This window comes from Leucopleurus acutus (genome assembly GCF_964270905.1).
Source record: "Leucopleurus acutus genome assembly, chromosome: 17".
Lineage (NCBI taxonomy): Eukaryota > Metazoa > Chordata > Mammalia > Artiodactyla > Delphinidae > Leucopleurus > Leucopleurus acutus.
Genome location: NC_139159.1, coordinates 71,298,785 through 71,313,029, shown reverse-complemented (window position 1 = coordinate 71,313,029; position 14,245 = coordinate 71,298,785). Strand labels below are relative to the sequence as shown.

General features: G+C 39.8%; 1 long non-coding RNA gene across 1 annotated transcript in view; it reads left to right on the top strand.

Annotated features, from left to right (window-relative positions):
* Positions 1–14,245, top strand: part of LOC309974192 — an 885,569-nt gene that overhangs the window by 683,087 nt on the left and 188,237 nt on the right. The window contains exon 2 of the long non-coding RNA XR_014326867.1: positions 9,909–10,043. This is a non-coding gene — a long non-coding RNA (uncharacterized lncRNA). The remainder of the gene's footprint in view (positions 1–9,908; positions 10,044–14,245) is intronic.

The following is a 14,245-nucleotide window of genomic DNA, read 5'->3' as shown; positions in this document are numbered from 1 at the left end:
CAGAGACAGATTTAGAGAGGGCTTGGATATCATGCTAAAGAGTTTAGACTTTCTCCTGTTCTGACCAAGAAAAGCCAACAAAGGATTTTCATCAGGGCAGCAGTATTATGAGACTTTTGTTCTTTAGGTTCATTCTGGTGGCTTCTTGGAAACTGATCCAACATATTTTAGAGACACAGTTTGAGGGCAGGGTAAAACTGAGAGATAATGAGGGACTAAATGAATGTAGATGCAGTGGAAAAGGAAGACAAGAGTTCTGAGAGCTATTTATGAGAGATTCATGAGAACGCAAAGGGAATGCTGACCAGGGTTGTTAAGGTTTCTGACATGAAAAAATATGGATGGTGATACCATGCAGCAAGAAAGAATTCCACGTCCAACAGGCTTCCAGAAGGGATGAAAATAAATAAGTTTGTCTTTGAATGTGTTTTCATTTGAAATTCCATTTGTACATCCAGGTAGAGATAGTGAATGAAGGATTTAAAATATAGGTTTGGAGTTTAGGAGAGCAGTTTGGGCTAGAGACAGAGATTTGAAAGTTATTAGCACACAAATGGTAAATAGATGTGTTTTTTGTAAGAAAAAAAAAAGGGTAGACTTTATTCTATAGAGTGGGAAGAGAGCTAGGTAGAGGATGGAAACTCCTGGCATGCCAACATTTAAGGGTGAAGAAAGGAAAAAGAGAGAGAAATTGTTTACTGTATGATTAAGGGAAACCAGACAGAAAGAGTTCACTGAGGCAAGGGACAAAAGAATTTTAAAGAGTTAAATGTCAACAGAGCAACAGGGAATAAGACACGGAGTGAAAAAGGGTCAGCTGGCTGTGGCAGTCACTAGGTCACCAGAGACCATGGAACAGAAGTTTTGTGAAGTGATGAGGCCCAAAGCCAAATGGCAGTAGTAGGTTAGGGAGTAAACAAAGCTTGAGCAAGTGAAAGCAGTAAATGCAGGCTACTGGTTTAAGAAGCTGAGGTTAGACAGGGTAAGTGACTTTGCTCAAGGTGGTGAGGCTCATACGGGGTGTAGCCAGGGCGTCATACCAAGTGGCCTGAGGCATTAAAATATCCTTTGAGGGTTTTCACTTAGTCATTTATTTATTTATTCAGGTATGTATTGGTCACCTACTCTATTCTAGATGACCAGGAGTTAGACCCCTTAGATATCGTATCGTGCAAAGCAAGGTATGGGTAAGTGTCAAGAACAGTCTAAGATTTTACTCTACTTGCAAGCTAACAAGTTAGCCTGCCACGGTTTCATGGCAGCGGGCTGAAGGGAGGAGACTCCTGGGTCACAGAAAGAGAACAGTTGATTGCTTATAGCAATAACAGTAACCAGAGTAACATCATTTTCTTAAGCCAAGTTCTTGAGCCTCAATTCCCATAGGGTGGGTGACACAATTAGGGCCATGTGATGTCTACATACACAGCAAGAAGCATTACAGGGGAAGAATTCTGAGTTTAGGGAACTTGGATCTTTTATAATGAGCAGCAAGCATTGCCTAACCTTTGCCCCAATATTTAACTCTATTATATTGGACAGCAAATAAACCTGCCTTCTGCCTTCTACTTCTAGCTTCCACAGCTGTCTGCTATACAAACATTCAGGAAAAAACAGTCCAGAACTAAGGGAAGCAGTGCTTCTACTTGTAAGATGTGCAGAAATACAAGAAAAACCCATGGAAAATTGTCTCTGAACAATGATGTGGTACAAACTACAAAGTTCCTACTTAATATTCATTTTCTTCCACTTAGTAATAAAACCCAAATAGATACCAGACAGAAATGTACCTAATTGAAGACTGCGTGAGAGCTGGAGCTCCAGCAGCCTTCTTGTGACTGAAGGTTGTAGCTACACATCAAAAGGGGTAGAACAGAGTGACAGGAGGAGTCTGGGTCCCTGATAGCAGCTATGGACTGACTGCCTATCTCTAGATTTTATGTGAGTGGATAAATCTTTATGTGTTTATGACATTATATTGGGTTTTGCACTATAATGGCATATTAGCAGCCATACACTAATAGTTACTATTAGTAACTGAATGCAGTTACTAACTAACACAGATGAGGGAAAGAATCCTAGACAGAAGTCAAGATAATGAGGGGATTAGAATTACAGCTTTCAGTTTGCTACTAACTTACTGTGTTCCCATGAGTATGCAACTTGACCTCTGTCAACTTCATATTTCTCAGCTAACTCTTAGGTACTTCCTAACTCTAACATTCTTTTGGTTTTCAGTTCTTAAAATATCGATCCTTTTTTGTTTTTCAGTACTCCTTTGTTCTGTATCTTATTTTCTTTTGGACAGGTGCCCATCTGAAAAGTAACTGGATGAAAAGAAATCAGATAATATCTTAATTTGTTGTCTCCCTTCTCCTAAAATGGAAATATTGCACTTTGGAGATGTCTTAACCTAGGGGTACAACTTTCTAATGGATTCCCAGGCAGTTTATTTATTTGGCCGTGCAGCATGTGGAATCTCAGTTCCCCAACCAGGGATCGAACCTGTGCCCTCTGCAGTGTTAAGTGTGGAGTCTTAACCACTGGACCACCAGGGAAGTCCTCAGGCACTTTTAAGCTTAGTAGGTGAAGGGCTTAAATGAAAATAGCTCATAATTCTGAAAATTATCTGTTATAACTTCTCTATTCTTAGTGCTTAGCACAGAACCTGGCATGCAATAGGTCCTCAATAAATGTTTATTGATAAACGAACCAACACCCTCATTTTAGAGAATAGAAAAATTAAGGGCTAGAAATGGGTGGGGGATGATCTCCTTTGATTATATTTGATAAACTGCTACCTTCACTACCATGTGGAATGCGGCCCAGAAGTTTTCATATAAAATAAATCCTTGATAATCTAAAATAGAAGAGGTCAAAAAGAAAAAAAGTGATATTTGAGTTAAATGGTTTCTGGTTATCAGTTTTTCTTTTTTAAAGAACAGTAGGTCATTTGTTCACTGGAAACATAGCTGTCAGTTTAAATTATGCCCTCGTTTGAGTAAATTGATATTGGATAATGAGATTTCACTGAATGGCTATATATATTTTTTTCTCTGGGCTAAATAATTCCAGTTCCTCTAACCTTTTCTCATGAATTCTATTTCCTAGGTTCTTAATCACTCTCTTTGTTCTCCCATGAGATTGAATAAAAATGTTAACCAGTAACACATATCATAGGATGAGTTTTACATGAACATTAGCTCTACATCACCTTTAAGTACATCACGTCATTGGTGACTATAGTGTCAGATCTAGTCTTTTATTATATACTAGAATACTATTCTTCCTAACTAATGTGTGGAATTGCCTCTGAGTTTGTATTAGTCTGTAGGCCATGATGCCAACTCTCTGTATATTACCAAGAATCTAAATAATTAATATTAAGCAAACCAAATGGCAAGTTAGCAGGTGGGATTTTCTCATTTTCAATCTGAATATTTCATCTGTTCACTCATGAATCCATCCATCGATTCTTTCAACTAGCATGTATTGTTCTCTTACTCTGTGACAGGCTCTGTGCTAAATGCTGCTGTAGACACAAAAGAGAGCCCAGAGGCTCAAGGGTCAACACCAACTATAAACCAGCAACTACAATAGAGTGTGGTCAACACAAAGATCTAAAGACAGGATGCTATAAGAACATGACTGCCCCCGAATGCACTTGCGTTCAGATATCTTGAAGGACAAGTAGTTAACCAGGCAAAAAGAGTGGTTGCTGCACTATGTAATACTAACATATACTATAAAATAGTTATTACTCCTAAAGGATCGTAGATTGGGGGAGATGACTTTATGCGCTTGCCATGATACAGGACCATGATTGAAGTAGAATGCCTTTCCTGTGTCAGGTACTATGTGAGATGCTGGAGCTACAGCAGAGAATAAGCTAAATATGTTGGGGAGCTTAATGTCTAGAGGAGGATACAGACAAGGGAACTGATGGTTAAAATTAGTGACCTATTTTTTTCTCAGGACAGTATCAGTTTATTCCCATTGCCCTGTCTTAATTATTAACCATATTCCCTTTCACTTTCAAAACTGTCCCGGTTTGAATGATAAAATTTTATATGGTCATCCTTGTCATGGTACAATGTGACAATTGCTACCCAAGAGGTAATAGAGGGTGTGATGGGAGCCTTGATGAAAGAAGAACAAGAAGAAGCTTCTAACGCAGTCAGTGAACCAGTACACTGACGTTACTGATGACTTATTTCTAGAAATTTACAAATGATAGCGATGAGGTAAATTCCTTATCCGAGAAGAAATACTCAAAACAACTACCCAAGAAACTGTTTTAATAGCCTGACCCAGGGAACTGTTGATAACTCTGTTACACTGGTGCGGAAATGAAGGTGTCTAATGGAGCATCAAGCTGTGTCCATGAGAAGTCAGTTTTTCTCATATGCAATTAGCAGAGCTGTACAATCAATAGTGTGTCCCTTTGGAGGGGTAACAGAATCAATTGGTTTACAAGATTAAGCTTGTCTGGACGGCTGTCCATTCTGTTGGAAGAATGTTTGAGCTGCTATCAAAATGAATCCTGAAGTCACCCAAATGAAAATGTGTCTCAGAATTTCTTGAAGGTCCAAGTAAAGCGCTTGTGCACGTTTGGAAAGAAATGGATACACACATAATCATTCAAGGTATTTTTACTTCTTCCCATTAAACACATATATATACCTTGGAGGAAGAATCGGGAATATTTAAACTCAAAAGGCAAAACATACTTCGAGAATGGATTGAATTGATAAACAACAGATTATGTAAAAATGACCCCTTTTCTTGTATGTGTGAGGTTGGGGTTCCTTAGTGGCTTAGTGGCGTGTCATCCAGTCAGGAGGACTCAGAAAGCTAAAGAGAGAGGAGGAGGGCTGAAGAGATACCTATTGTCATGCATCCATTTATCATTCTCAACTGTCTGTAACTACAGGTCCAGGTGAAGAGAAGAAGGAAAGTCTCTGAGAAGGTAGCATGACTTTTGAAGAGCCAGGATTGGAAGAAAGAAGTAAGGGAGAAAACCAAAAATATTTAGCATCTCTACATGCCAGGCACTGGCTGAGTGCTTTACTTATGATGCCTCCTTGGTTCCAACAATGATCCAGGCGTAAATATGATGAAACCCGTGAATATGGGAAACCCGTGACTTAGGCAGTTTCAGTGATTGGTCCAAATGTAGGCCACATACACTGATGGTGCCTCAGCTAAAGCCCAGTTTAGTTAAACACCAATGACTGTGTTATTTCTTCTATTTACTCTTCCAGTAATATCTTGGGCCTTAAAAAATGGATACTTGTGATATGTGAAGTTGGTGAAAGGAGAGGAGATTCCTAAGGGAAAGACTGGCATGAATGGAGGTTCTATTTTAGCCGGGAGTAAAGCATGTTTACAAAACACATACCATAGACTCTTCTTCCATCATGGCTAGAGGTAGCCAAAATACAGCATAATCTTTTTAGCAGCAGAACAAAGAAATAATAATAATAAAAGATGAAATTAAACAGAGAAAATTATCATGTTCTCTGTAAAGAATAACCAGAAAATTCATCTCGGGCCCTGTATCAGTTGGAGTTCTTGGTTGCAAGCAACCATTACGACTTTTGGTTAACTAAAGCAAATGAAGAGGGGAAATCCAAAGAACTGACTTTCAGGAAGCGTAAGAACCAGGATGGCTCCTGGAATCAAGGAAGCAAAAACTGACAGTTTCTTCTAGGAGCTGCCATCAGCATAACGATCCAAACTCCAGTTTGGCTACGGGCCCACTCTTTGATGAGTGCAGCAAGGCTGCTTGACTGAGAACAAAGGAGGTAGTTCCACAAAGCAAAAGCCATGTTAAAAACTACATGATGTTATAAAAAAGAACGAAATAACGCCATTTGAAGCAACATGTATGGACCTAGAGATTGTCATACTGAGTGAAGTAAGTCAGACAGAGAAAGACAAATATCATATGATATCACTTATATGTGGAATCTAAAACAAAAAAAAAGGAACAAATGAACTTATTTACAAAACAGAAATAGAGTCACAGATGTAGAAAACAAACTTATGGTTACCAGAGGGGAATGGGGGGAGATAAATTGGGAGATTGGGATTGAGATATACACACTACTATATATAAAATAGATAACAAATAAGGACCTACTGTATAGCACAAGAAACTCTACTCCATACTCTGTAATGACCTATATGGGAAAATAATCTAAAAAAGCATGGATATATGTATAACTGGTTCACTTTGTTGTGAATCTGAACAACTGAAACTAACACAACATTGTAAATCAACTATACTCCAATAAAAATTATTTTAAAAAACCTACGTAATGTCAGCAAAAAACAGTCTATTGCCTTTAATTCTCACCACTATGGCTTTAATGCCCTTCCCCTATATATTCGTTTCTTAGAACTGCATAACAAATTACTATAAACTGGGTGGTTTAAAGCAATGGATTTATTCTCTCAAAGTTTGGAGGTTAGACATCTGAAATTAAGGTGTCCTTAGAGCCATGCTCCCTCTGAAGGCTCTAGGGAAAACTCCTTCCTTGCTTCTTTCTAGTTTCCGGTGGCTCTAGCGGTTACTAGCATGCCTTGGCTTGTAGCTGCATCATTCCAATCTCCCACTCCACAGTCACATGGCTTTCTTCTCTGTGTGTGTCTTCTCTGCGTGTGCACTCCTCTCCTTATAAAAAAAAGTGGCCATTGAGCTTAGTGTCCACCCTAACTCAGTATGACCTCATTGAAACTCAACTAATTACATCAGAAAAGACCCTCTTTTCAAATAAGGTCACATACCGGGGTCCCAGGTGGCCATGAATTTGAGTTGGATACTCTTCGGTCCACTGCACCCTGTCATTCTTTGAAACCATTTGCTACTTTCTGTCAGAAACTAACTACACTGACCTTTAATTGACGACTTAAGTGTGTCTATATATGGGGCTGTGAGCCTTTAAGTATATAAACACGTCATGTTTATGTTTTGCTCAGCATCTAGTACAGCGTCTGCTACACTGCAGGCACAAAATCAGTTTACTGAATGAATACGTAAGTGAATACACAAATGAATTACTAACTAGTAGAAGACATTAAAAAAAAGCTATAAAACTCATGAATGACACTTGGCATGTAGCCCTACACAAGATTAGAGTCCCATGGCTCTGTCATATACCAGAATAACACTATTGCAGAAACAGCAAATAAAATTATGCTTCCTATCCCCCAGGAGGGTTTATAATGAATCGACTATTGAGAAAATTGACTTTGCTTCCACTTTGATTCTTACAAATTCTCAGAAAAAACAGACAATTTCCAACTTGCATGTATTTTCCTTATATTTCTCATCTAACTGGCCTTTTCACAGTGTGATTACATCATGCAATGCTGTTTATCTCCTCCCTTCCTTGGCCGGCTTTCTTTACTTTCACACCCATTGCAGAGGAGTTTGCTTTTCCTTCAAGGATTTTATTTTTGTACCCTGCTGGTCTGCACTTAATTTACATCTTCTCCTCCAGCTTCAAAGGTTTGCGGAGTCTGTGGCTTCACCTCCTTAACAGTGGTCACTTTACTCTTTGAAGTTGAGTTTTCATTGGAAGAGAGACACTGTGTCTTTTGGCTCTTTCTCTTCACCCACACTGTCCGGAGATGAGGGCAAACCACAGCTGCCCTAAGGATTTTATGGGATAAACCTGATACTTTCTGAATATAAGGAGATAGTCCGCTTCCCTGCTATGACTTGGAACAGGAGAGAACAATGATTCTAAGTTTAGGCAAAATCTTTAGAGGCGCTGATCCTTAAGTGTTGCTCTGTCATGGGAATGTTTTGGGCATAAGAGGACATATGCACATTCCCACAAATCACCTGCGAGAGGCTGGCACCGCTGTCTTTTATTGTTGACTCCCGTTTCCACAATATAACCTTCCTCCTTTGCTGTGCCTGCCCTGATCACACTTCAAGTTTACAATACAAGATTTGTTTTCCATCCTGTTCCTCATGCTTTGAGAGAGCTCACTTTGATGACAGTGCCAGGAACTAATTGTGAGGGGAACCAATTGTATGGGAGGATAAAGTCCATGGAGGCCAGAGGTCCACTGCATCCTGAAGAGAAGGGAGGTGCCATAAGAGGATGTGATTCCAGGGAAGATTCCCGACTTCCTTTCCTTGAGAACTCTCAGTATAGGATGTCCAACTCTCCCACTGGAATTAATGAATCTTATGTTTGGAATGGACTATAGAAAAATTCAAGCTATTTTAGAATATGAATTCCTTGGGCAATTGTTATAGAAAAGAAAGAGCTGAGAGTCAGATCAACAGGAGGCAGAATCTTAGCTCTGCCTCTGGTTGGGGTAACTTAGGCTAATATTAACAATACTGGCAAGCATTTATTTAGCACATACTATGGGCAAGGCAATGGGATGAGTGCTTTGCCCTCAACAGCTTATTTTATCTCAATTAACAGTTCCGTGAGTAGGTATTATTATTCTTATTATGTCTTACAAAATAGAACACAAATATACCAGGTCAGACATGTCTCCTAAGGTTACAGAATTACTAAAGAGGAGAATCAAGTCTTAGGGTAAGGTGTTGTGTGCTCATGTGCTGAACAACTACATAACACTGTAAAAAACTATACCTTGCCAAGCCTTGTTTCCTCATATGGAAAATGAGACTAATAATCCTACTTATAGTTTAATAAGATTAAAAAAAGTTGTGGCTGGATTGTGAAAGTGACTAGCTAATTACCTAGAACATACGTTTTCAACATGATTGTTAATACTCTTCTTTCTGCCTTTCTCTCTTCTGGAAACTACAAACCTTACATCTCACCTTGGGAGACGCTGGACAAAAGGCTTTGCTATTGTCCAGCATGGCTTGGTGACTTGGCCCAGTGGTTCCACAGGGCTGACTTGCTCATACCCAGCCAGCCCCATGAGAGCAAAGTCACGGGAGCGGACTCTACAAGGCTGCCAGGCATCGCTCTCTCCTCTCGGCACATCCTACTTAGCACAAGACTAATATGTGTTGGCCAGAGAAGCCTCCCTTTTGCTCCCTGTTTCACAATATCTTGATGAAATGTGGTTCAAAAGGGCACCAACCAAGAGTTACACAACCTCCCCACTCCTGCAGCATTAAGAAACTAAAGCATCCTTCTGACTCTTCTGCAGCTCAATTGGGGAATCCGGTCAACCTCTTAGCCCCTTAGAATTCCCAGTGCGGATAACCTAAACCTTAGCCTCATTTCTCTAGGGGGCTGTCATTAGACCTGCTTCATTTATATAATTTTCACAGCCATCCTCCAGCGTCAGTGCCCAACTTTACACAACCGAAGCTCAGCAAGAATCAGAACCTCATTCAAAGTCATGCATGAAGAATTCAAACAAGATCTGTTTGATTTCAAGGCTCTTTATATTATTCCACTTTTCATCATTACACTGGACTGGCAGTCCAGGGAAAAGTATTCAGAAAAAGCATTCATTCATTCATTTACATATATTTATTGAGAGTCTGTGATGTGCCAAATAGAGATGCTGGGGATATAGCAGTGAACAAAGAAAACTCTTCTGTTCTGGCACGAGCTTGCAATCGAATTGAGTAGGAAACAAACAATGAATAAACATATAAATGTGTAAGTGTCAGGTAACAGTAAGTGTCAAGAGGAAGATAAAACAATAAATGCTGGAGAGGGTGTGGAGAAAAGGGAACCCTCTCGCACTGTTGGTGGGAATGTAAATTGATACAGCTACTATGGAGAACAGTATGGAGGTTCCTTAAAAAACTAAAAATAGAATTACCATAGGACCCAGCAATCCCACTACTGGGTATATACCCTGAGAAAACCATAATTCAAAAAGAGTCACGTACCACAATGTTCATTGCAGCTCTATTTACAATTGCCAGGACATGGAAGTAACCTAAGTGTCCATCGACAGATGAATGGATAAAGAAGATGTGGCACATGTATACAATGGAATATTACTCAGCCATAAAAAGGAACGAAATTGAGTTATTTGTAGTGAGGTGGATGGACCTAGTATCTGTCATACAGAGTGAAGTAAGTCAGAAAGAGAAAGAGAAATACCGTATGCGAACACATATATATGGAATCTAAAAAAAAAAACGGTCATGAAGAACCTAGGGGCAGGATGGGAATAAAGACACAGACCTACTAAAGAATGGACTTGAGGACATGGGGAGGTGGAAGGGTAACTGGGACGAAGTGAGAGAGTGGCATGGACATATATACACTACCAAATGTAAAACCGATAGCTAGTGGGAAGCAGCTGCGTAGCACAGGGAGATCAGCTCGGTGCTTTGTGACCACCTAGAGGGGTGGGAGGGAGGGAGATGCAAGAGGGAAGAGATATGGGGATATATGTATATGTATAGCTGATTCACTTTGTTATACAGCAGAAACTAACACACCATTGTAAAGTAATTATACTCCAATAAAGATGTTAAAAAAAAAAAAAAAGAGTCAAAGCAGGCTTCTCTGTTAAGGTGACTTCTGAACGGAGCCTTGGATGAAGTGAGGAAGCCATTGATGTGGGTACTGGGAAGGAGCATTCCAGGAAGTGTAGACAAAGGGTGCCAGGTCCCTGAGGCAGAAGTGTGCTCCACATGTTTGAAAAAGAGCATAGCGGCCCACATGTCTGGCCAGAGTAGGTCACATCACAAATGATCCCTGCCGGGCCATTAAGGGGTCTTGGTGTTTTGTTGTGAGACAGATGAGCTGGGGGAAGGGGCGGAGTGGAGGGGGCTCTGACCTTCAGAAAGTCACTTCAGTCTCAGCACTAGAAAATGAAGGGCTCGGACTGCATAGATAGTTCCCAAGCCTGGCTGCACGGCAAATCCAATAAGCAACCAGTTAAAGATCTAATTGACTGGGCTCCTGCCTAAACCCACAGACCAGGATTCAGTAGGTCTGGGGTCCTAGCTTCATTGGAGGTTCTGATACCCAGATGTATTTGGCACCGTTTTTCTAGACCCATTCTAGGATTTTCCTGATCAACCCCTCCATCCATCATTATGTCTGTACAGGGAAAGAGCAGTAAATACAATATTAGCAGGTGTGAAAAGGCTTCTGTTATTGTTATCTGTGTAAGCAATTACAGTATGATCTCATTACCTTCCTCTCTCATGACTGCTTTCTTTCTTCCTCTGAACATGAAGAAGAGATTAAATGGCTAAAGAGAGCAAATTATTACATTCTAATGCAGAAGGCTCTTGGATCAAACCCACTATTTCTCTGTGTACTTTTCTGATGGCCTGCAAATTGACCTGATCAAACTGGAGACTTGTGTGCTATCTAAATAATCTGCTTTATATTCTGTAACATTACTCCAATTACTCATCCTTTCAATAAACTTAATCTATTGATTTGGATGCCTTATTCTATTTCACACTCTTTCTCTTGCTCAAGAAAAGCCTCAGTAGTCTCATAATGAAAGTAAAATAGACTTAAAACGCTCAGGGAATTTTCCTTCCCCGACACCCTTTATACCAAACCCAGCCATGATAATAAGCATGAAAAACTGCTACAGCTTCAGGTGGATGAATTTTGAATTTGAGAACTGACATAGATCGCTTTGCCTACTGATTCGTGCTGTGTTCTAGATTAGGAAGAATGCATTTCACAATGTGTAATCACAAGTGGAAACTTTGATGCCCAATCTTTTAGAGGATCAGTTTAGACCATAGATTTCTCTGGCACTAGCTCAGCAAACTTTTTCTGTGAAGGACCAGAAGCAAATATTTTAGGTCTAATATTAGACCATGCTGCAACTACTCAGCTCTGCTACTGTAGGACAAAAGTAGCCATAGATAGTATGTAAATGAATGGGTGTGGCTGTGTTTCAATAAAACTTTATTTACAAAAACAAGTGACGGACTGGATTTGGCTAGCAGCCAATTTCATTGAATTCCAGTCTAGTCTAATTCCCCTGCTTTTGTTTTTTCTTCTCATTTTAGATTATGACATTGAAGTCCAGAGACGGTATTGACTTAAACTTGCAGCACAGCCGAGAAGGGAACCTGGGTATAATGCTCCTTAGGTTACACCAGACAGATCTTTCCCAGGGGTTCATGTTGATATTCAGCCACATGCACTCCCATCTCCAAATGCAGAACTGAGAATGAGTTGAGTACAGGCTGGTGAGATATTGGTATGTGCGTGAGACCACTGTCAGTGGCTCTTGTGCCTGCTGCCTATCTTTCCTCTTCCCTTTCTGGTTGTGGGGCTGTGGAAGGTACTGTTAATCTGTATTAAAGGTACATTTATACTTTCTGCAACCATAGCAGGTAAGAACCAAGATATTAAAGGAACTGAGAGTAAATATTTGAGACCAGCTATGAGGATGGCATCAGTGTTGGACCGAATGCATTTACAAACATACTCCATTATCCAGCCTTTCTGTAAATAGACTGTCTCCCCCAAAAGCTTCCTACTTTCCTCTGAGCATAATTTGTACTCAGTACCATGGATTCCAACTAAAATTTTCCTCTTTTGGCCCTAAAACACCATTCATTTGATTTTTTTTTGAGAAGTGAGATAAAAGCAAGTGGGTTGCTTATAATGAAACAGAAAGTTGCAAACTCCACTTTCCTGGAGCTCCCCAAATCTTGCTCCAAAAAGTTGAATACAGTTTTGTCTTCTTGCAAAATTTTGCTTATAATCACAAAACCCTCACATTTCTCTTAGATTAACAAAGACCCTACATTTTGTTCCTTATTTTACTCTTTTCTACAGGAATCTCCCATACTGAATTGACTTTTGGTCAGAACCTGAAGAGCTATGGAATTTGCTGTGAAATTGCCACTTCCTATTTATTAATGAAGGTTGAAGGACAATAGTCCTTGCTAACTGGAACTTTCTCTACCCTATGCTACTAACTCCTCAACCATGATTCCAGGGTTACTTAATGTTCCTTTCCCCTAATTATAGTGACCACACCCATATCTTAAGCTACATTTTGTTTGTTTGTTTGTTTGTGGTACGCGGGCCTCTCACTGTTGTGGCCTCTCCAGTTGCGGAGCACAGGCTTCAGACACGCAAGCTCAGCGGCCATGGCTCACTGGCCCAGCCGCTCCACGGCATGTGGGATCTTCCCGGACCGGGGCACGAACCCGTGTCCCCTGCATCGGCAGGTGGACTCTCAACCATTGTGCCACCAGGGAAGCCCTTAAGCTACATTTTAAATCCCACATTGGTTGACTTCAGACTCATCTCAGGAATAAAATGGACAGACATGACATGTGTGGACACTTGTGCAATACTGTTGACAACATATTACATTTAGTTGTCACTTCTGTTTTTATTTTCAGCATTTCTTCCAGGGTACTTTATTTTTATGGCAAATATCTGGATACTAGAATAAAAAAAAAATCAGTAGGTTTCCAGCATCTGGTTATCAGGCCCCACTTTTCTTAAGTTCTAGGAGGAAAATGTTTTTCTCTCACTATTACTAAAAATCGATTCTCTTTAGTGATTTAAAAATATTTTAAGGGAAATATATTCCTGCCCTTTTAAGGATCAAAAGCTATTTGTATCAGCAGAAAATAAGGTTGTAAAAGTCCCATAAGACAAAAATTATAATTAAAAAGTGATCTTAAATAATTCTATGCAAAATAAGTTCTACCCAATTAAGTAGTTCAAAGGAAGAAATGATGTAGACCTGTGATTTACTGCAGACCTTTTGAAAATTGGAAGTAAGAATTGGAACAACTACTGCCGTTAAAAAAAAAAAAAGAAAAATCAGAGATGAATTGTGTTACTAGAAACTGTCCTTCCCTAATTACACCAGCCTTTGAAAGAACAAGCTGAGACCATGAAGAATATAACGAAGGTAAAGTCAAAATACACTTTGGTTGTATATTTCTCCTAGCAGTCTTCAAAAAGAAAAACTCACCTTACAGGGAAAAGGTGAATGGCTAGCAGGGTCTCCTTAGAGACTTTAAGGCATCTTGATTTCAATGTTTGTACCAATTTCTGACTGACTGATTGAGCCATTGGCTGGTTGATTGCCCGTTACATGCTAGGTATTCTGCCAAGCACTGTAATGGTAGTCTCTGTTTTATGGGTCAACATCACTGCCACTAGAGTTTGACTTTGCTGCAGGTACTCAGATGACGTTATCTTCTCACCATCCCAAGGGCCTCATCACTTCTCCCTAAGTTATTCATTTCTATGGTCAAAGCCCATTCTGCTGACAATACAGTGTAGGAATATACCATATTTCCATGAGTCACTCAGTGTTA